Source organism: Pan troglodytes, chromosome 13, assembly GCF_028858775.2.
Source record: "Pan troglodytes isolate AG18354 chromosome 13, NHGRI_mPanTro3-v2.0_pri, whole genome shotgun sequence".
Lineage (NCBI taxonomy): Eukaryota > Metazoa > Chordata > Mammalia > Primates > Hominidae > Pan > Pan troglodytes.
Genome location: NC_072411.2, coordinates 123,119,996 through 123,144,809, shown reverse-complemented (window position 1 = coordinate 123,144,809; position 24,814 = coordinate 123,119,996). Strand labels below are relative to the sequence as shown.

Sequence of the window (24,814 nt, the reverse complement as noted above, 5' to 3'; positions counted from 1 at the left end):
GATTCCAAGTATCTATAAAACCCTATACTCCCTATAGTTCAGCAATGTATAGCCAATCATTAACCAATGTGATTTCTGTAAACCAATGAGAATTCCCAATGAACAACTTTCATAATTGCCCTTCTCCTGATTCATCCTTTTTTTTCCTTAAAAACTTGAGCCTCTCTTTTGGTCTCCAGGGCATTCCCCAAGGCAACTTGGAAGTGTATGCTGGGCTGGGATGCAGTCCTCAACATTTGCACTTGAATAAACTCTCTTTAAACTAGATTCTGACCTTTTGGGTTATTTTAGGTTGACAAAATTATTGAGCTCTTTAATGTGTGTTCCATTTGTCTGGTCCTCAGTTCTTCCCATCTCTTATTTTTACACTGTGATAGAAAGAGTTTGAGAGATTAGGAGGTAAGGTAGCAATAGACAGTCCTGCCAGGACTCCCAGAAAGAAATTTGCAACCAATCATCTGACACCAGTCTTTGTTGGTTGGGGGAGGGGGGGGTCTAGAATATTTTGGAAGTTCTAAAATAAACTTTGCGCCTTCAGGTGAAAATTTTCTCTAACTCTGTGTCAGAAAGCCTCCTCTTCTCTGCCTGTTCTGTTCTTCCCAAGAGTCCAGTGATAGTGAAATGATGATGGAAGACAGTGAGGAGGAGGGGCTGGAGGGGGAGGGCTGTGAGTGTGTCCTGGGAAGCTTATGCAAGCAGCATGGGCAGAGATGCCCTGGACAGAGATGCTCTTCTCAAAATGGAGGAGAAAGTTCTCAAAAGCTTCACAGGAGATTTGATATATGCTCCATACAGCTCCCCTATCCCTACAGAGAACCTCTGTAGCCAACTTTTAAAATGTTATCTCTAATATATAAGGTTTATGGCAAACCAGATTCCATCCAAATTGAAAATGTTCGTTAGACATTTTACAGCCAATAATTCCATTATGATAAATGTCTCTTCTGTGCTGTAGAGAAAGGTTTCTTGCCTTTCCAGCTAGACTACCTTATATTCCCTTGTGATACTTACGTACCTAAGGCCCTAAGACCTTTTAATTGACTAGAAATCAATGTATCTATCCTTACAAGCTCAGAATATTAATAGAAACTGAAGGATATGGGTGCTTGGATTAATACAGAGTTTTAGAAGAAAGTTTCTTCATAAATAGAATCTTTGGGAAAAAAAAATCAGAAAAGACTGAGGGTGAATGGGGCAAAGTGTGTGTATTAGTCAGGGTTCTCCAGAGAAACAGAACCCAGAGGATACATATATATGCAAACACACACACACACACACACATACCACACACACACCACACACACCCACAGGGGGAGAGAGAGAGAGAAGTTTCAAGTAATTGGTTCATGCGTTTGTGGGGACTCACAAGTTGAAAATCTACAGGGCAGGCTAGAAATTCTGGTAAGAATTGATGTCGCAGTCTTGATGGTAAAAGCTAGAAATTCTATCGTGCAGTCTGGAGGCAAAACTTCCTTTCTCTTTGTGGGTCCTTGTCTTTTAAGGCCTTTGTCTGCCTTACTAAAGCCCACCCATATTATATAGGATAACCTGCTTTTCAAATTCTATTAATTTAAATGTTAATCACATCTAAAAAATACCTTCACAGCAATATCTAGACTGGTGTTTGACCAAACAACTGGTCATCATAACCTAACCAAATTGACACATAAAATTAATCATCACAGTGGGACGCAATACTATTTGGTGTCAGATAATAAATTTTTACCTAGTATAAGCAAAATGTAAATTCAAGGTGAGAGTTATAAAATAAAATCTAAAGTAGTCTAGAGATAGCAACAACTCTAAAATTTCCTGAGGGCGTATCCTCAAAGGTGAATTAGATCTGAACATAGAGTAAGATTAATTAATTTTCTTTTTTTTTTTTTACTCCTTTCCCCTCAAAGGTGAATGTAGAGCTCCTTACTTTGCCTGGTTTAACAAAGCAGGCCAAGAGAACTCATGAGGTGCAGCATTCGTAAAGTGAACAGAAAAACACTGCGGGGGGCGGGGGGGGGGGGCAATGTCTCAAAGCCACATAGTAAGGTAAATACTAGGTTGTAATCTAATTAGCAAAAGATAATAGAAGCCAATGGAAAACAGGCCACATGCCCAAGAACTACAATTCCCTGGGGAAATAAATGATTGATCGCTTGGAGACAGGAAACAGATAGGGGAAAGCATGTTCTTGCCTTTGACCTGAAACATAGATCACGACTTCCAACCCGAGTAAAGGCATTTGTAAAAAACCAAATGTTTTACATTCCAGCAGTTTGTCATTTATAGAGAAGACTGGTGAAGTCCTTCCATAGAACATCAGTGACTTTTGCTATTAAATGTCTAACTTACCTAAGAAAAATTGTTAAATGTAGAACTGCATTAGCAAGACATTTTTTTCAATCCAAACATAAAAGGACTGGTTATTTTTATCCCTCCGCCCATTTCACTGCCCTCTGCTGCTCATACACAAAGACACACAAAACCACAGTTAGAGAGAAGCCATAGCTACTCATCTCCCCAGTCACTGTTTAAAATGCTGTTTCTTAAGGAAAATCACCATTGGAATGTTAGTGCTTTCTGTGACTTCGACAGCTCTGCGTAGAGAAGGAATGATCTGCTTACAAGATAGGACTCAGTGGAAGGATTTAGCTCTCTTTCCTGAAGAGAGAAAAGAAAGAGAATTATGTCAGAGTGAGAACAAAGTGAACAACATTTAACAGGAATGTTTGATGACATTTTACTGTAAGATTGTGGAATGGTGGCATTGGAAACCCTTCTGAGTACATAGCTCTCTGGCCACAGTTTGGATAAGGCTGATATGGTTTGGCTGTATCCCCACCCAAATCTTATGTTGAATTGTAGTTCCCACAATTCCCAAGTGTTGTGGGAGGGATCTGGTGCCAGATCATTGAATCACGGGGACAGGTCTTTCCCATGCTATTCTGTTGACAGTGAATAATTCTCACAAGATCTGATGGTTTTATAAAGGGGAGTTTCCCTGCACGAACTCTCTTCTCTTGTCTGCCGCCATGTGAGATATACCTTTCACCTTCCACCATGATTGTGAGGCCTCTCCAGCCAGGTGGAGCTGTGAGTCCATTAAACCTCTTTTGTAAATTGCCCAGTCTCGGGTATGTGTTTATCAACAGCATGAAAATGGACTAAGACAGGAGTGATTAACCTGAAGCAACAAGTATCATCCAGAAGTGGCTGTGAGTGAATGAGCTGGGAGAATTTAGGCAGCTAAACAAGAAACTGGACAGAATAAAACTGAGAGCACAAAAATGTTTAGAAAATAGAGGGATAACTTGCTTTGTGTTACAGATTAAAGTGAACCCAATAGTAGGGAAGGACAAAAGAAGAATGCATCTCCTTTGTCCAGACCACATGGATATTTGCATCAGAAAAATGAAGAGAGAGCCTAAATTCACTTAAGAATTGGAAGAAAAAGCAAACAAGAAAAATCCTGAAGACCACTTCTAAAGGAAAGCTAAAAGGTCTGGCATGTTCTCTCTAGTCAGAAAAGTCACACTAAAATTGACGTGTAACTTAATCAAGGATAAAATAACTCTTCAAAATGGAAATTCCAAGAAAATTACCCCCTTTTCATTACATTTCCCTTCAATTACCTTCTCTTATATTTAGTCAGCAATTCTCATAGATGAACATTAACTACATGTAGTCACAACTATCTGGAACTAGGTAAAACTTAAAATCAGGTTTGAAAACAGGCAGAAGTTGTATGTACCGAGAGCCACAAAAATACTCACTCTGATTCATTGAGTCTGCCTCTGTACTTCTAGGGAAACAAATTGGTTAGACGCATAAATAAAATGCTCTTTCATGTTCATTTCTCAAATGTGTGCTATTCATACCCTTGGAAATAGTCTGAATATCCCCAATTAGGAAACTGTTCAAATAAATTATATGATTGTCCTTTAGTAGGGAATCATGAAACCAATAATATTTATGAAGTTTTGTATTAAATGGGAAATGCTTATAATAAAATACTGAGAAAAGTAAAGAAAAAATTAAAAATGCATGGTATGATTTTTACCTCTAAAAAGGCAGGAAAGGAAAAGGGTTGAGTGGAAGTACTAAAAATGCTAACAGTGGGTACCTTTGGATAATGATATTGTGAGTGTTGTTATATCATGAGTTTCCATGTCCAGTAGAATTTTCTGTATTTCCCAAATGTTATAATTAGAAAGAGAAACATCAACAAACTAATTTTAAAAAGAAGATGGATAAAAGATATAAAGATGGTAACGAGGCATAGTTTTTCCCCGGCGGGAAGAGAGAAGTCAAATTGTACATAGATAAGTAATGACTGCCAAATTTCAAGAGATAACTAGAGTGTAAACAGCTCACATGTAGCCACGATTGAACCACAAATGTGAACTCTCAGGGTTATAGCATAGCCAGACTTCACACTTATTTTCTGATGTGTCATGTCAGGTATCAGTGAGGTCCTTCTTGAACAGCAGTGGCTTGAAAGGAGAAAAAACAAAAAAGAAAATTGAGGAACTAAAAGTACCAGGAGCTATTGGTATCATTATTCTTTGTAAAACTCTGTATGTTTCTCAATCTAATTTCAGGGCCTGATAAAAGAGCTGTAGGGTTTTGACCAAGTTGTAGTTCTGAAGGCATTTCTTTACTCACATTTGGTGGCAGGATTTTCTCTGCTCCTGCATAGGGGATATGCCACAGTATGGCCCCTAGGAGAACAGTCACTGCTAAATACCAAGAGGAACATGGCCAGGAAGTGGGACAGGACAGGAACCAGTTGTTCTTTAGGGGTGTCACAGAGTAAAAAAAAAAAAAAAAAAAAAAAAAAAGGGAAGATATAGGAATGTAGACAGAGTGAAATTAATATGTGTGTCAATAAAACAAATATTAGTCAATTTTTTTAAATTATTTTTTTGAGACGGAGTCTCGCTCTGTCGCCTAGGCTGGAGTGCAGTGGCGCAATCTTGGCTCACTGCAACCTCTGCCTCTCCTCTGGGGTTCAAGTGATTCTCCTGTCTCAGCCTCCCGACTAGCTGGGATTACAGACGTGAGCCACCATGCTCTGCTAATTTTTGTATTTTTTTTTTTGGTAGAGACGGGGTTTCACCATATTGACTAGGCTGGTCTTGAACTCCCAACCTCAGGTGATCCATCCGCCTCGGCCTCCCAAAGTGCTGGGATTGCAGGTGTGAGCCACTGTGCCCAGCCAGCCCATTGGTTTTTAATCAGTCTTTCTCTTTCCCTTCTCTCTCTTTCTACTATACACATGTAGTTACAAAGAAATGTCACTTATTTTGTGTGTGGCTATAAACTAGTCCCATTATTATATATAACTAAATCATGTTTTATGCCAAGTATTTGCAGTTATCCCTGCCCTTAAAATTTTAGGAGTAATTTTACATTTGTTGCTAATATGCATAACACCATAAATGGAATATTTTGATTTCAAAAAGTAGAGTTATTGAAATTGATTTGTTTGAGAAGTAAAAATTTAGTACAGGTAGTAAAGATTAAAAAAGGTGAAGATGAAAATAGAAGTAGAAATTTGTAGGACTTGTAATGAAATAGAAGTAGTAGAGTCTCAGCAAATCATATAATTTGGTTGGATCTCTGCTTATTTGAGAAAACTCCTCTGAAAAGCCATAACGATTTACCAACTTCACAGAAAATTATTTGCTAGAGTCATCTCCTATAGGATGAGGTACCTGTGCATATTGAAGGTGAAGTAATAAATAGTCTTCAGCATACTGGAGACAGCTGAGTTCAGTACAGGACTCTTGTAAAATTGGGAGAGGAAGAGGCTGCAGTAGATTTTGTAGGTTATGATGAATGATCCAGGTGCCATAGCCTTTGAATGGATAATTTTTCATATCTATTTTCTCATTATTTATTTACCTCTATGCAGTTTTACATGGTTCACTGGTCCCTAAACCTCTCTGCAAACTAGAAAAAACTGATTTTTGTTTTGTTTTTAATGTAGATTTTGGAGGTCCCATCCTTGGAATTCTATTTTAGAAGGAGTAATAGACTAAGGTAGAGCCTGACATCAATATTTGTATCAATTCTGACATAGGTTGTACTGAGGGCACAATTTGAGAAACAGAGGAAGGAGGTAACAGGAGAAGCAAAAGTATTAGGCTTGTTTAGAAAGAGTTTCTCCAGCTACAAATCCTACTTAAACCTTTCCATTCTTCTTCTCTTTTTTGAGACGGAGTCTCGCTCTGTTGCTCAGGCTGGAGTGCAGTGGCGCAATCTTGGCTCCCTGCAAGCTCCGCCTCCTTGGTTCACGCCATTCTCGTGCCTCAGCCTCCCGAGTAGCTGGGACTACAGGTGCCAGCCACCATGCCCGGCTAATTTTTTAAATTTTTTTTAGTAGAGACGGGGTTTCACTGTGTTAGCCAGGATGGTCTCTATCTCCTGACCTTGTGATCCGCCCGCCTCAGCCTCCCAAAGTGCTGGGATTACAGGCGTGAGCTACCGTACCCAGCCTCCATTCTTCTCTTTATCCTTTCCTCCCCACTGTTTTCCTCCCTCTAAGGAAAGAGAAGCCATTAGATCATCAAGAAGTGAGCTGAGACAAGTTCAAGTTTAGCACGTAGGGGAGTTGGAACCAAGGGAGAAGTGTCTCTCAGAAAAGTCAAAAACAGTGAGGGAGTCCGTAATGCATAGAGCAAGAGGTGGGATGAAAACTATGCTGGTTTCTCATGAAAGCTACAAAACTCTATTAATAAGTGAGTGAGTGTGTGTGTGTGTGTGTGTGTGTGTGTGTGTGTGTGTTTCGGGGCAGTGCTGGTAATGGGGAGCTCACAGTGTTAAATGTTAAATATATATCAAAGATAGAAAAATGATGACCTGGAACAAGCTGTGGAAATAATAACTTGATGTCTAGCAGATCAGGGTGCTTTTGAAGAATCTGATGTGGGGAAATAAAACAGCCAGTAAATTGTGAGGGAGTTAAGGTAAAAGTTAAGCTAGTCTATATGCATTACTATTTATTCACCCATTTACTGTTTCCATTCGTTTATTTGACACATACCTGTTGAGCATCTACTGTGGCTGGGCAGCCTTTAGAAAATGGGAACACCAATGAATCAGACACTGCCCTACCCTCATGGATCTTATAAAAGCTATTCTTTGACAAGATGAGACTTTTCTTCTTCAATTCTGGTAGATTCAGCGGGCCATATAATTCATTTCAAAATGTTTTCATGTAGGAGAGATTTGTGTATGATTGAGAGCAAGGAAAAAAGGCTTTGAAGGGGAATTCAAATATTGAAGACACAAGAGAAAAAATAAATAATAAAATACTGTGATCTCTTTGAAATTGAGAATGAAGTGAAATGAAAGAAATATAAAAAGCTAGTTTGGCCCTGTAGGAAAGATGATCTGTTCTTCCTCTGTCACAGAAAGGAAGGAAGAAAGAACATGCTGGAAGCAGAGCAAAGAAGAGGTAAGACACTGTAGTTATTTTAAATACCCACCTGTTGATATACACAGCTTAGAGATATTACTGAAAGTATAAGCCATTTTTAACATGCTGGAAGCAGAGCAAAGAAGAAGTAAGACACTGTAGTTATTTTAAATTTCCACCTGTTGATATACACAGCTTAGAGACATTACTGAAAGTATAAGCAATTTTTAAAGATAAAAAGTGCTCATATATGTATATGTTACAACCAAAGCCCATAGTGTCTAAGCATACCAATGCTCAATTATTATTTAAATAATAAATTAAAATTTGGTTGATATTTTACTTTTGTTTATTATTAACTAATCATTGCTTAACTCATCACTACAATCTTACTGGTGGCTTTGATATCAACATGTGGTTTAACGAAACTCCCATAGTGATGAATCGTTCTTTGATTCCCCAGGTTAATTTGAAAATGATCCAAAGATACACACACAGGGTGTCTTATTCTGTTTGAGCTGCTATAACAAAATCCTATCAATGGGTAATTTATAAAGAACAGAAATTTATTTCTTACAGTTATGAAGGCTGGGAAGTTCAGAATCAAGTTAATGGTAGTTTTAGTGTTTGATGAGGGGCCCAGCTTCACCTTCCTAGATGCATTCTCTGAAAGGCAGGAATGCTGTGCCTTTACAAGGCCAAAGGAATAAAACAGGGAAAGAACTGAATGCTATGTGGAGTCTCTTTAATAAGGACCTAATCCCATTCATAAGAAAGGAGTTTTCATGATGTAATTACTTCTTAAAGGCTCCATACCTTAATTCTATCACACTGGCCATTAAATTTCAGCACATGAACTTTGGAGAAGACTCATTCAAACCAAAGCATAGGGAAAACTTCAGGCTAAGTGTATAGGTTGCTTTGTTTGGGACCTATATATGGATCTCGTCAGTCATTTAGGACTGAGAACTGTTGAAATGTTCAACCTAGTATTTGAGGATGGCATTTTGTGGCTCTTGAGAAGGGAAGTTCATTATTTAGGGAGACATTTGATTTAGGTGGTTGCTATGACCCAACCTAACTCTAGAGGTCTACAAGTCAATGGATCTCTCCCTGTTTTTGCTTCATCCAACAAAGCATGCTTTGGTCTATCCAGGCTGGTTGTCAGAGTTTCTGAAATAATTGATTTGTCCAAGAGACAGTCAGCTCAATGCTCCATTTCGTAGTTTTAACAGGAGACATTATAACCCTCTTAAACCTCATTCTATCCCTTCAGAAAAATAGCATTCATTTCAGTAGCTACAGCTGGCCTCTGTCTTTATAACTCTTTGGTGTTCAGCAAGACAGCCATACTGTAGCTGCAAGCTATTACAACAACACACTGACTTTCAGATTTACAACTGTGTGCTTGTCATTTCCAGATGTAGTTTTACTAAGACAGTTGTGCAGGAAACATTGTGAGAAGCAGCAGATTTCCAGTAAAACATGCCTATAAACACTATGGTTTCTGGCAAAGAGGGGAAAAAAAGGTTTACACCCAGATGCCTTAAAAATATATAGTCTACCCTTTGTTCATATTTCCCCTGAGGGTTTAAATGTGATCTACAGCTTTTGTTTTTGTTTTGTTTGTCCCGCCCTGACACTGCAACAACCTATCTAGACCCTTGTGTCCTGTAAATGGTTTGAACACTGTTTTCTGCCTATTGTTCTACTAACAACTTAGGAATCTTCTAATAGAAAATAAGAATCTTAACTACACAAGCAATTGCTATAGGTTTTTTGAATTGATCTCCATAATCTACAAGCCTCTGAGCAGCACTTGGGCAGGTTGATTTGAAAGCAGAAACCAAAACTTCTTGTGGGAAGTCACAGACCCACGATTTCATGAATATTTTTCTACATTCCATTGAATATGCTGCCTTTTTCCGTTAGCACAAGCCTACATGATTCAAAAGACATGTTTTGGCAGGAAGTAAATTAACACATATGGGTGTGGGTGGCAGTGTCTTAATGCCCCACATGGGTTCACCCTTATTATCAGCCATGGCTGTATCTATATAATACTAAGTCAAGGAAGAAATTGGTTGTGACAGACTCTTCCCTCAGCAAAGTTAGGAAGTAGATGAAATATACTGACTCCATGTCTGTTATCCTTAATTTTCTCTTAAACCAACCTCTCTTCTTTAGGGATCCACTATAATGTTGCTGGCATGTCAAGTGTTCCCCTCAATTGGGGCATTACCATCTCCTCTACCCCTTGCTCCAGACTTATCTTTTCCCATTTTCTCCTTCATCAATACATACCTGCTTTCAGTCATCCATCCATCTATCCACTCACTCACCCATTTCTATATATTCTTACTAATTAAAATGAGTAACCTCTAGAGTATTAGTGACATAGGAATATACCACAAGGAATGATTGAACCTGAAGAGATGATTCTTATACAATTAATAATTCAATGTCTTAATTTTTTTCAAACATTTATTTTTGCAGAGACTTGTGTTTCCATGGAATAATCTTGGGATCCATGTGGAGTGCAAGAGATTGGAACAGAAGGAGTTCTCAAAAAATAAAAACTTCGGGCGGGTGCGGCGGCTCACGCCTGTAATCCCAGGACTTTGGGAGGCCGAGGTGGGCGGATCACGAGGTCAGGAGATCGAGACCATCCTGGCTAACATGGTGAAACCCCGTCTCTACTAAAAATACAAAAAAAAAAAAAAAATAGCTGGGCGTGGTGGCAGGTGCCTGTAGTTCCAGCTACTTGGGAGGCTGAGGCAGGAGAACGGCGTGAACCTGGGAGGCGGAGCTTGCAGTGAGCCTAGATTGCGCCACTGCACTCCAGCCTGGACGACAGAGTGAGACTCCATCTCAAAAAATAAATAAATAAATAAATAAATAAATAAATAAATAAATAAATAATAAAAAGTTCTTGTTTGCTCTACAAGAGTAGCTTAACTTCTTTTCAAAGTACATTTCTGGATTCATGTGAGATTTATAGTTTAAACTGGCGTTAGAAAAAAAGAAAGAATGCCACCACCTTAATCCAAAGAAATAAATCATCTTAAGATTGTGTCACATTAGTGATATAGGTAGGCTGGAATATCTTCTAACAGGCTCTTAATATAAATGTGTAATTCACATTGGTCTCAATTATCTGTGAACACATCATCCTCATAGTTTAAACCTAAGTGCCTGAAGTGCAATCAAACTGCCTTGCTTCCTTGGCAATACTGAGTTGAGGTCATGTTCCACGTAGTCAAAAATTGTGAAAAGAGGACAGAAAGCTGATGAGTACCTGTTTCACTTCATCCAACAAAGCACCTTGGTCAATCCAAGCTGGCTGTCAAGGTTTCTGAAATAGGGTATCCCTTCCAGAGGGCAGAATAGATCTTAGATAATGGTCCTAGGCTCCGCAAACAACTAGCTGGGCAGCTTCTATTCTTAATTGTTTAGGGTCATGGGTTATTCTGATTTGCCAGGCCTGTGTCACTTGTCTACTCTCTATATAAACAGAATTACTATGGGGTGAAGGAGAAATGCAAATAAAAATTATGCTAATAAAGCATTTGAATTAGGCAATATTTTCTCAAAATAAATGATGCTGGGTAAACATGTGCATACATGCAGTAGAATAACAGAGCAAAATATTTGTAGTGGATGACTTTGGCTTCAGACAGAAACACAGTATCCATTTCCCAAAGATGTTTTTTAAAACTAGTTTAGAAACCAATGTGGGTATGATTCTTTTCTCTGAGTTTTTAAATAATATGCTGAATGACAGATTTCTGCATTGTGTACCTTCTTTCAAAAAAGGGTCTTATTTCTCATGTCGTAATTCCTATCTCCTTGGTCAACGACCTCAAAACAATGGGTCAACAATACAAAGAATTGTTAAATGGCCAAATCGGGCTTGGAATTGAAATTCTTACTTTTAAGGCCGTGCTTAAGAAAAAGAATATCTGCCAGGCAGAACTAATTAAATAAGAAGCACTATTAGTAGAATGTTTATTTGCATTTCATAAGCCTCTAAAGTAAAATGATGCAAATATATTGACTAAAGTTGGCAGTTATTATGGAGAAGTATTGCCCTGTGGATTGCCAAGTGATTGACAGTGACATAATATTCAACATAATAGGCTCAGAGTAGTATCATTTGTTAATGGTGACATTCCTTTTCCTAAAACTAAGGGAAAGAGTCATTTATTTAGCAGCCTTTGTGAAAAAGTTTCTTTTTCTCTCTATTTCTGTTTTTCTAGAACAGCTTTTCATTCTTCATTCTATATTCATTAATTACAATAATTTTTTCTTTACTAATTAGTTATAAAACAATGCATTCTTCCAAATAGAAAAGGTCTTTAGGTCAACATAAACCGGTTGAAATGAGAAATACGTAACCCACGATATCAAAGCAAAACAAGAAAATAAACCTAACCCACTCAAGAAATCTCACAGGGGCTTTAACCAACAAGATTGCCTTCAGAATATAAAAATGAATGGCTCGTTAGGGGAGTCTTGGTGGGCAGATCATGGAGGAGAAAGAGAAGGAAACAAAGAGAAGACGAGTAAGAGGAGGAAATGAAAAGGGAGGATAGGAAAAGGGAGAGGCTAAGGGTACCTGTGTTTTAAATACATGAAGAGAGAAAGCAATATGATCTGCATGCTTTATTTTCATGTGTTCAAGCTATTACATCACACAGGAGAGGTATAATAAAGTGTACTAGTGAGTGGTTAGGTCACCCTAATGAATACAAATAAAATATCTCTTTCTCCTAAAGAGGCGGAGCATTTTATTAACTAGCATTTGGAGAGTGTTATTATTTTTTATGTCTAAGATGTTATGGATCCTATTTTCCTGGGAGGCTGTGGAAGCAGTGACAAATGTTGCAGAGACGAGAAATTCCTTTTTTGTGTTTCTAAAACAAATCAAGGAAATCACAGAAGAGAAAAACAAATCAGTTAACCTACAGCTTTATTTATGAAGTTTAGATGGCAGCATACTTTGTAAAACCTGCCACCCCTCTCATGGTTAAAATAGCACCAATGAATCCAGGGAAATGTTTTATTATAAGACAGTATCATGGATCTTTGAAGTCATATGTGTATTCATGAATCCTCGGGATGTTGTGAGTATAAAATGAAGTCATATGCATAAAAAATGAGCTCTATAGATGATGTCATCTAGAGATGGAGGTAGTGCAACAGGAAAAGTGAAAGCTGAAAAATCTCTGAAGGATTGGATTTTTAGAAAAAAATAGAAGTTGATATTCTATGAACAATATTGAAAACATTGTACTTTGTATATAATAGAGGGAGGTAAAACAATAGTATTTTATACTTTAATTAGAATATACAAAGTTTCAATAGAATCATTTAAAGTTTATTCATGATTTAGCTAATTAATAATAATATATGTTATATAATTTTTACATACACATATATGCATATATACAATCATATACATTTATATGTATATGAATATTACATATTTTTATTTATTCTTTGATCATTTTCCATTATGTGAAAACACTACTGATTTAAGAAATGAGAGTGCATGAAATTATCCCTTGTAGTAATAAACATCTGGTATATTTGGTATAAGTCTTCTAAAAAGCCTATATAATACCAAACCTCTAAATATTGTTCTAATAAGAGTAAGCTATGCCACTATATATAGAATCACAACATTCTAGATTTCTATATATTTTTCAAATCTTCAAGTAAAGAGAAACCAAGTCCATTTTTCCACTTACGTAAAAAAAACTTTCTTACTAGGAAAACATGGTGATGGCCTTGTTAGCCTTCATCAGATAGAGTCAGACGATAGAGGGTGTTCATATTGAATCGAGCTGCCTAGTGTTCCACCTTGTAAATATTATATTACATTTCGTTGGTGACGGAATTATTCCAATTTGCCATGGCGCTGCTTTTCTGAAACTATCTGTGGACCCATGTAGGTCAAGGGGAAGAAAAATTAAGGGTCATCCTAAGTTTATACCATATAGTGTTTTCATTTTCTATCCAGCTAAGTACATCCAGGCTCCCTGTTGGGCAAGCCTTTTTTTCCCTTGTCTGTTATTTTCAGAAAAAGGGCTACATATGACAGTCTCAGAATCTTACCAGCCTGAACACAGATGGTAAAGATTACAGCACGCTGAGTATTGACCTTTAGAAGCTGCCTTTCTTCTCAAGGTTCTTCTAGTTTGACAGTTAGACTGGCTTTTTCTCAATTAATTTCATTACCAACACTAGTTTTGCCTTTTGTTTTTCCTCTGATAAGTGTTAGCTACACTTATCAACAAAGTTGAGTCTTACTCTGAGCAGTTGGCAGACCCAATCATTACAAATCATTATATTTCACTCCTTTGACGTACTGGCTTCAAGAGCTTGGAGATAATGTAGACATTGTTTAAACGCTGGCTTTCCTTTTCCAACAGGTACCTAAGCTAATGAATTTCAACTGGTTGCCTGAGATGAGCAATGAGTGGGGACCTGGGAGAAAGAGGTCATGGACAGCAAGTAGGAGGCCCACCATAAATCACAAGATAGGGCATTTATGAGCTGGTTGTAAATTGTCAGCATAAGGCTACAAAGTGAACCTATACTTTGATCATAAATAAAGAAGAAAGCTAAAACAATATAAACTGGGTGCCCAAATTAAATGGAGGATACCATTGCACTGTTCATGGAGACAAACATGCCATTTCAGGTCTTCAATGTAAGAAATAGTTGGAAAATTCAGAACAGAGATTAGAGTACAAATATTTTCTTTAGCACTAAGCTAAAGGAATAATACTATTATTCCAGCAAACTCTCACATGTGCTAGATTTTTACAATCACTCACATGTAACAGTGGGTACTATTTTACATCATAAAACTTGGGAGAGAGATGAGAGCAAATCCCTTTTTCATTATGAAGATGTTATTTGGTAGATTATTTTCTGATGGAAAATTTAGACCCATTAAGTTTTCAAGTTAAGAATCTGCTTCCTACTTTACTTCAAACAGTGATAAAAATCACTACGATAATATCTTAGTACTATAAAATATGTTGAAATACAGCAATAAACCATTATCTGTATTGTTTTATTTTGCTCAAATAAATTAAAGCTCAACCATTGATCTGAGATAAAAATTACCATCTTAATATGCACTTAAAATTTGGTAGAATTTTAGAAGGCAATACAGTTAGACTTTTGATCTCAAATGAGCAGGTGATAAAAGTGTCATGTAAGATTTGCTTATATTTTACAATTTCATTAAAAGGGGATTAACTTTTCAGAGAAAATATGAGAAAAAAACTAATTAAAATTGAGAGCCTCAATAAATTTACCTTAGCAGTGTCACATAACATTTCGCAAGTGCAACAGAATGGTGGTAGCAAAGTGAATCATTCTAGGAAGTCTTAAAACAAATATAAGAAAATCCTTTCTTATACAAGTCAGAGAAATTGCTCTCATTTATCAGTCACTCAGAGAAATAGTAAAAAAGAAGCCAGTAGTTGACTCCATCAGTAGATGCTAAAAAGACCAGAGGTGCCTGTGTTACCAAAGGAAAGTGGAAACATTCTTCTAATTTCCTTTTACAATTTTGCCCCAGACCATAAATCAAATCTATTTCTTTAAATGTGTCCCCCAAAATAGAACTGAAAGCCAGTATCTCAGGCACAAGATATTTTAGAGATATAAAGTTAAGATTTTAGGTTTTAACAAGACCTTAGAAATCAGATCACCTTGTCAAATACACTCATTTGAACAATAAAAGTGACTTGTTTACCAAGGACACAAAACTAGTAGAATTTAAATTGGAACCCAGCTACCCTGGTTCCCTGTTGGAAGTTATTTTATACATATGCTTGCTATCTGCCCAGCCCCATTTCTTCTCATTTCCTTTTTTTAAAAAATTTACATCTGGGCTCTCATATAATTCTACAAAGCCTGATGTCACCCCCAGATTCAGGAGTGGGCTCTGTCTTGCTCAAGCCATTCCATTCTACTAGCTATGGTAATGGATTCAGGGATGGATATGTGGTCCAATTTGGGACAATAAGATTTTAGAAGCTGTTTTCTGGGGACTGAAATGAAAATATAACAACTTTTCTGATGCCTTCAAGAGCACAGCCAAAAGATACAATTTCTTGCAAATGAAAAACACCAACCAAGGAGATTCCTCTGTAGCTTCTGTCTGCCATTTTGCCCCCATAAGGATAGCTAGCCTAAGGACAAATCCAATACAAAAGAGATGACAGAACTGAAAACAGTAGAGAAATCGAGTTGAAATCCTGACCAAACTGCAGCTGAAACCTTTTTTTTTTTTTGAGACAGAGTCTCGCTCTGTCACCCAGGCTGGAGTGCGGTGGCGCGATCTGGGCTCACTGCAAGCTCCCCCTCCTGGGTTCACGCCATTCTCCTGCCTCAGCCCGCCGAGTAGCTGGGACTACAGGCTCCCGCCGTGGCGCCCGGCTAATTTTTTTTTTTTTTTTTTTTTTTTTTTTTTTTTTTTTTTTTTTTTTAGTACAGACGAGGTTTCACCGTGTTGGCCAGGATGATCTCGATCTCCTGACCTCGTGATCCGCCCGCCTCGGCCTTCCGAAGTGCTGGGATTACAGGCGTGAGCCACCGCGCCCAGCGAGCTGAAACCTCTTATGCCTCTAGATTTCCCATTACATATAAGCCAATACATCTCGAATATGGTTTGTCTCTGTGTCCCCACCCAAATCTCATATCGAATTATAATCCATCCCCATAATCCCTAACTGTTCAAAAAGGAACCTGGTGGGAGTTGATTGGATCATGGGGGCAGTTTCCCCCATGCTGGTCTTGTGATAGTCAGTAAGTTCTCGTGAGATCTGATGGTTTTATAAGTGTTAAGTGTTTGACAGTTCCTCCTTCACAGGCTCTCTCTCTGCTGCCGCCGCAGTAAGAAAGTGGCTGCCTCTCCTTCTGCCATGATTGTAGGTTTCCTGAGGCCTCCCCAACCATGCAGCACTGTGAGTTAATTAAAACCCTTTCCTTTATAAATTACCAAGTCTCGGGTATTTCTTTATAGCAATAAAAATGAACGAATACAATCTCCTTTATTGTTTAGACCAGTTTGAGTTTTATTTCCTGCCACTCAAAGCACATTATTTATACAGTTTCTTCTTCTCATCATGTTTCCTGAGTACATAGCTATTTTTTGTCATAAAGGCCAGCTCCTATTTGATAACACTAGAAAAAATTTATTTAAAAAAATTGTCCTGATGAATCCTGACTGCCTACAGTACTTGCTAAAGATTACTCTTTCAAGGGATAGGTTTTTCTCCTCTCATGTATTTTAACCAGGTCCCAATTTTCTTACAGAGTATGATGATAGTATATTAAATTAAGAGGCTGTATTTTTGAATAAAAGTGAAAAGGCCAATAACCAAACATTTATACATCTAAAGAAGTCTGATTGCGGTGGAAGTATCTATTCACCACGGTGAGTCTGGGTTAAAAAAATAGATTAGGCAGTCAGAATTACTATTGAGTGGTCCTCCATGGTGCAGCAAAGAAATAAAAAAGCTCCTTTACATGGTTTGCTGTCATTTGCCCCATTATTATTCATATCTTTCTCTTGACTGTCTTTCCACGTTGCAGGTGCTCTTACTGGTCCCTCCATTGCTTGCAACTGTTGTATTGCCTCTGGCCTAGGCCAATTGTCCTCACCCTTGGCTACCTATTAGAATCACCTGGAGACCCTTTAACTGATGCCCAGGCAATTACTCAGACCAATTAAATCAGAATCTCTGGAAGTGGGGCCCAGGTATCAGTAGTTTTAAAATCTACCCAGGTGATGCAATATACAGCTAAATTTGAGAACCAGTGGCCTAGATTATCCGGCATCACCAATTCTAGGAAGGCCATGTAGGAATCACAGGCAGGTCCACAGGAAAAGGTGTGTGGAGAGGGCCACATCTGTTTCAAGTCTGAATTGCAGGGCTCTGTTTTTCCCTTTTGCATGCATCTTCTCACTGTGCAGAAATGCAGAGGGCCGGCCAGGCGCAGTGCCTCACACATGTAATCCCAGCACTTTGGGAGGCCAAGGAGGGTGGATCACCTGAGGTCAGGAGTTCAAAACCAGCCTGGCCAACATGGCAAAACCCCGTCTCTACTAAAAGTATAAAAATTAGCTGTGCGTGGTGGTGGGTGCCTGTAGTCCCAGCTACTCGGGAGGCTGAGGCAGGAGAATGGCGTGAACCCAGGAGACGGAACTTGCAGTGAGCCAAGATAGCTCCATTGCACTCCAGCCTGGGCAACAGAACGAGACTGTCTCAAAAAAAAAAAAAAAAAAAAAACGGAAGGAAGAAAGTCAGAAATGCAGAGGGCCAAATTCCGGGGCTGGCCTGGGTGAAAGGAACAATGACAGAGGCCAGTTAAACCTGTTTCTGAACCAGTAACCTGTTTCTGAACTTGCAATAAAAAGGTAAAGAGAGGCTTGGAGCTTATTAAGCTCATTTGACCTTCTCGAGTGCAGAATATCCTATGGTGATTTGAACACAAAATTCTATCTAGTAATAGATTGTGTCCTATGTCCTTGGAGACTCCTCTGTGTATCCACTCTCCTGGAATCTAGTATGGGGAAGAGAAACAGCATATGAATATCTGGTTCTGACCATCTCCATCAAAACTAACCAGGATGCCATTCCCATCTCCAGTCTCCATGGCATGCTTCCTTTGTGGGTAACCCCACCATGCTCTTTCTGAAGACAAAAGTTTGCCATTGTTACCAGTCTTACTCTTCTCTCCCAATGTACACCTCACCTGCACACACCAGGTTTGGCTTTCAAACATCTTTGTAAACATATGCAAACTGACTTTCATATGTGAGAATATTAGCATGCTTTCTTTTATGCCTTCCTGTCAGGTGCTTTTTTTTCCCTTTTAATAATAATTACTATAAGGAATCCAGGTTATTTTATCTTTGCATTTTCTCTCTTAGAACTTTTACTTATGACCTAGGTCATTTAGACCCTTGCTGATCTGCCTCTTGGTTTCCATAATCACTAATAAGTTCTGCATATTAAAATTCTAGACCATTCAACATTGCCATCATGGTGAAGTACATCTCTATATGTCAATAGAGCCAGCTGAGTAAATATTAAAGCATAATTGAATTTTTCAAGCAATGACATTTTAATTAAGAAATGTTCTTGGGCTTTTAAGAGTTCAATATATTTCCTTGTAAGAATTTGCCCTTTCAGAATTTTCTTGCAAAAACATCATTGGGCCTAATACTGAAAAAGCTTGCCATTGTTTTGCCTTAGTTGTGTGAGCAAAACTTATCATTTGGGGTCAATGGAATATGTATAATTTTGCTGGCAATACTAATTAGTACAAAATTGCAAGCACAAAATGGAGGCCATGAAGTATGCCAATACAAGTACTTTATGAGAGGCCTTTAGTTACTTTAGATGTCTAGATCTACAAGTTAAACTGATATATATATATATATATATTTAATAGCAGGTGGGTCTGGTTTCAGCTTCGAGTAAAATAGCATCTCTTTCCTTATGTTCCTGGGGGAAAACAGTGCATGCTATTAAGATAGTCAAGTATGGTATTATTTTAAGTAGATATTATAGTTGCATTGAGTATGCTTTTAAAGAAATGAAACAGCTAGTTTCGATTTTCAGTCCTTAATGGTTATGATTTTCATTTATTTTTACCTTAGATTTCAAAGACAGAAATCCATGAGTCTTTTTCATACCTACTAGTTTCAATGCCACACTCTCTGATCTTGCCCATCCCTTGATATTCATAGTTTTCTTCACAGTTGTGGGTTACTTCTAACATCTCGGCCTTTCTTTTTACTCATGAATCAATTGGTGCTCAAGGAGCTATTGACATAAAGGATCAATAAATCAATAGTTACTTATCAGGGACATATTCTGTACAGCATCGTCTGTTTGGAGTTAAAGAGGATGCTAGATTTATAAGACACATTCTCTTTGCTTATGAAGCTTGCCATATTGTCAGAACTGTATGTTGTAGTAAACATATAAAAGAGATGAGAGGCATAAATGAATTTAAGCCAGATAAATAAAATAATACATCTCTTCTGTGGCTCTTCTCCCAAAGCCTGAAAGATCTTTCTCCTTTATGTATATGTGTATATATTCATGCATAATTCTATGTATCTACGTATCTATTTTTCTGTCTAGCATAAAATCTTGTTGCAGGTTTTATAGGGGAAATTTGTCATTTTTTTCATGCTAATGTCTAAAACTTCCTCTAATGTTTGTAAAATATTATTTTTTGCCTTCAACTTTCCCAAATTGCTGGCATGTAGAGCTCAAATGCAAAATCAAAGTTGAGACATTCCAATGTTCTCACCTTGAACTTTGAGTTTAAATGGAGTGATGCACAGACGCAGGGACAGAAGACCACTCATATTCACCCAGTGGTTCTGTGGCAGTGGTGCTGGCATTGGTGGATATTATCCAGCAATAGTGGCAGCAGCAGTAGTGATAGTATTAGTTGCAGTGTCGTTGCCATCATGGGACCATGGCCAGGGTATTTTTAATCAGGTTACTTTTGTTATGGGATCTTGTCAGTCTTCCTGGCTGCCCTTGCTTTCTGCTAATTTTTAAAATCGTGTTCTCCTGGTTTCCTGTTGATTCTCTGAACTACCCAATATTTTCCTATATAGTCCTTATCTGATTAAATTAATCAGAGTTAGTTGTTTGCAATCATAGCCCTTCTTATTGGTGGAGAGGTTGGGACTGGCAGTGGACAGCAGGAACCAAAGCAAGACATGGAGGAAATGGAAGAAGTCTGGAATGGGTTCTCTGGTCTAGAAAACTGAAGGCACTAAAAATCTATCTATTCAAGGATTGGGATATACATGACATGTGGTGGTGAAACAGCTATTTAAATTATTGCCTTGGTTGTGAAAAGAAGTTCATACTGAAGGCAATCTTTGGAAAAATGACTTTTGGCTCCCATATGAAAATGAGAAAAGGGAATTTAACCTTTTTCCTGTTTAGAAAAAAAAAAAGGTGCTCAGGAGTTCAAGACCAGCCTGGGCAACACGATGAAATCCCCTCTCTACTAAATACAAAAAAATTAGCCAGGCATGGCAGTGTGTGCCTGTAGTCCCAGTTACTCGGGAGGCTGAGGCAGGAGAATTGCTTGAATCCCAGAGGTGGAGGTTGCAGTGAGCCGAGATCATGCCACTGCACTCCAGCCTGGGCAACAGAGCAAGACTCTGTCTCAATTAAAAAAAATAAAGTGCATCTCGCTGCCAGGACTCATTTAATTTTACATAAACATGCTCTTTGAGGCTTGATATGGTTTGGCTGCTTCCCCACCTAAATCTCATCTTGAATTGTAGTTCCCATAATCCCCATGTGTTGTGGGAGGGACCTGGTAGATGGTAATTTAATCATGGGGGCAGTTACCTCCATGCTGTTCTCATGATAGTGAGTCCTCATGAGATTTGATGGTTTTATAAGTGGCTTTTCCCCCCCTTTGCTCAGCCCTTCTCTCTCCTGCTGCCTTTTGAAGGACATGTTTTCTTCCCCTTCTGCCATGATTGTAAGTTTCCTGAGATCTCCCCAGCCATGCTGAACTGTGTGTCAATTAAACCTGTTTTCTTTATAAATTACCCAGTGTTGGGTACTTCTTCATAGCAGCGTGAGAATGGAAAAATACAAGGCTGAAGCAAATCTGACTGATTTTTAATTTGGAAATAAAATATAAATCTGTTCTTGGAGTTATTTCTAAACAGAACTGACATCAGAATTGTCTGAAGCATCAGAATCATCTGTTTCAGAAAACTCGAACTTATCAAATGAATCTTTGACCAACAACTTTTTGAGAATGATGCTAACATCAGGTAATAATATAGAAATGCTACATTTTTCTTTTTGCAAATTTAATTAATTTACTTTAGGAGATGGGGTCTTGTTATGTTGTCCAGGCTGGTCTCAAACTCCTGGGCTCAAGCAATCCACTCACCTCAGCCTCCCAAAACGCTGGGACTACAGGCATGAGCCACCATGCCCCAAAGGAATGCTACATTTTCTAGGATTTGACATTTTCAGTGATTGATCGAGATTTACTATATTTTGTAAATAGAAATATCACTACTAAGCACAGAATAAATAGAATGATGTCTATTGTTTCCAAAGTCGATATATTAGAGCAATGCAAAAATTGTAATAAAAATGAGATCCATCATAGCAAAGTTATCTGAGAGTAAATGCTGCAGCCGTAAGCACCACGGGCAAGTATCCTCAAGGCATTCAGGACTATGTTTAGTAAACTGGCTTTTTCTATCAGCAGTGGCAACTTAAGAACTTGTCAGAGTCTACCATGTTTTATTCTGATTTTGTTAGCTATTATTAAAAATGAATGTTACGTACATTGCTTCATGCCCAAGAGGGATAAGCTGCCCTTCCAAAAGTGATACAACCAGACACATCCCCATCTGATACACAACCTGGAGAGATTGGCTATATTGAAAAGACACAAGTTGAAGTCAGCCTTGGCATCACATTAGAAAGAAACATTTCAATTACATTAACCAATTCTTCAACTCTGCAACATATCTCCCATGGATCCAGCATTCCCAATATAAATATGCTGCAGATCTTACAATCTGGACACTCAGTTCACCTGGAGATCTAGCTCTGAGGCTCACTAAAATGCCTCAGAAGAGTTTTGGCCCAGTAGTAGACAGTTGTATCAAGTATCTGAGGGACAAGACTATATCAGTTGTAGACATCTTTCTAAGACCATTGAATCAAAATCTATGATCAGAATAATAATGTCATGTTTTCTTCTTTTCTTTCTTATGTTTTATTATTTTTTCCCTCTGGCTGTGTATGAGATAGAAAAAAACAATTTTTCCTTCTCTCACACTTAACAGAGCACAGGACACTTCTGTGACCAGATGTTTGGGGTTTCTTCCTACTAAGCAGCAGTTCTGCAGTGGACACCAACTAGATGTCCTATAATTCAATTAAAATTGTGACAGTCACTATCTGAAGATAGCATTAGGTCCTGCAGGTTAAAGGCTCCATCCTTCAAGACTACCCACCACTTCAGATGACACAAGTGGCAATTGTGACCTGTGCTTCTGACTGGCTATAAATGGCTCCCATGGCTGTCCCTCCTTGGGTTTGATAACTTGCTAGGACAGCTCACAGAATTCAGGGAAACATTTTTCCAATTTATTATAAAGAATATGGATGAATGGCCAGATGAAGAAGTACATACAGAATGAAGTCAGGAAGGATCCCAAGCACAGGAGCTTCTGTCCCTGTGGAGTTGGATCCTGCCATCTTCCCGGCACAGGGATGTGTTCATCAGCCCAGAAAAGGTTGCTTGAATTTCATTCAGATAAACCTACATTCATTTCTCTTTTTTTTCTTTCTTTCTTTTCTTTTTCTTCTTCTTCTTCTTCTTCTTCTTCTTCTTCTTCTTCTTCTTCTTCTTCTTCTTCTTCTTCTTCTCCTTCTCCTTCTCCTTCTCCTTCTCCTTCTTCTTTCTTTCTTTCTTTTTTTTTTTTTTTTGAGATGGAGTCTTGCTCTGTCACCTAGGCTGGAGTGGAGTGGTTCCATCTTGGCTCACTACGACCTCCGTCTCTTGGGTTCAAGTGATTTTCCTGCCTCAGCCTCCCGAGTAGCTGGGATTACAGGCACCCACCACCATGCCCAGCTAATTTTTGTATTTGTAGTAGAGACAGGATTTCACCTTGTTGGCCAGGCTGGTCTCGAACTCCTGACCTCAAGTGATCCATGCACCTCGGCCTCCCAAAGTGCTGGGATTAGAGGCATGAGTCACCGTGCCTGGCCTACGTTCATTTCTTAGGAGTCTAAGATACTGGAATACACTGGCTTGTAAGAAATTCTACATTGCCTAGCATCTCCCCAAGTAAACAATGTGTTCTGTAATTTATCCCTGACCCTGGTCCAGATAGAAAATGAAACAGGATAACTTTTAGAGGCCTAATACAGCAGTATGTATTAACCAATTAAAGTAGTTCGAGGCAATAAAAGTTGCCCACAACCATAGAGACTGGCCATCAAAGGTGGAGCCTATGTAATTACTAAAATATCTTGTTTCATCTGGGAAAGCAATTTAGGAAGTAAAACAATTAATTAAGATGAACAGTCATCTGGTTATCTAAAGTCAGCCAAAATGATTCTTAGAGACAGAGTTTTGCTCTGCCTCCCAGGCCGAAGTGCAGTGGTGTGATCACAGCTCACTGTAACTTCAAACTCCTAGGCTCAAGCAATACTCCTGCCTTGGCCTCCTAAAGCACTGGGAGCCACCATGCCTGGCCAGAACTGTTTTTTCGGTTATGCCTAGGTGAATCAAAAAACTGAAACCAAGTAAGTCCTAAATGTTTCTTATAATGTCACTCATATTTCTTGCCTTTCTCCACTATTTGATTTGCAGGTACTTTAAGATGCTGTGCAGCCATTATCCTGAGCTGACATGCAGCTGATTACACCATTTCTAAGACAGAAGTCCTCATGGTCACCTTAGTTCCTTTGGAAGCTGAGGTTGACCAGAAGAGGAAAATGAGAATCACAATGACAGAGAAGCTGTAGCCTTAGCTTAAGGAGGAGGCGCTCATTTAAGGACCAATCACTCTTCTACCTAGAGAGCAGAAGGTTCTGGAAAACCTTCAAAGACCTCCTCTTCTCTCCTCAATAACTCTTCCAGTCTGCTCAAGGGAAAATTGCCCTCCTTGGTAACTTTAGTCAATCAATTTACCCTAGGAGAAAATAAAATAAGATTTTCTATTTCATAGTCCATCTGCAGATTTTGCCTTTTAAAATTCTACCTTTCGGAGAGACAGTCTATATATGATTGAACTCCCTCTTAGGTGAGTAAACTTCAGCTGAGTTCTAGCTAAATTGCCTATGAGCCATTCTTTGACAACCAATATTTGAGTGGTCACTTTTTTTTGAGAAGTGTTTTGCGTGTTTTAAATGCATCGTTAGGTGATCCTCCCAGCTTGGGAACTAAGTGCTCTTCTATGGCCATCTTCCATATAAAGGGTGAGGCACAGTACAGGTAAATAACCCGCCCAAGATTACTTAGCTAGTAAGTGTGGGACATAGACCCAAGTACTCTGACCTCCAGAGCCAAGGTTTATTGGTTTTGTTTTTGTTTTTGTGTTTTTTTCTGATTTTTAAGCTTACTGCTTTTTTATTATTATTATTTTACCTTAAGTTCTGAGATACATGTGCAGAACGTGCAGGTTTGTTAAATAGGTATACATGTGCCATGGTGGTCTGCTGCACCTATCAACCCATCATCTAGGCTTTAAGCCCTGCATGCCTTAGGTATTTGTCCTAATGCTTAAAAAGTATAATATACATACACAAAAATGAATACATTACAAATGTACGGCTT

At 38.4% G+C, this 24,814-nt stretch overlaps 1 long non-coding RNA gene across 1 annotated transcript in view; it reads left to right on the top strand.

Annotated features, from left to right (window-relative positions):
- Nucleotides 1–10,282, top strand: part of LOC104005390 (uncharacterized) — a 57,715-nt gene extending 47,433 nt beyond the window's left edge. Inside the window, exons 2-3 of the long non-coding RNA XR_678693.5 lie at nt 7,413–7,456; nt 9,914–10,282. This is a non-coding gene — a long non-coding RNA (uncharacterized LOC104005390). The remainder of the gene's footprint in view (nt 1–7,412; nt 7,457–9,913) is intronic.
- Nucleotides 10,283–24,814: the final 14,532 nt, after the last annotated feature.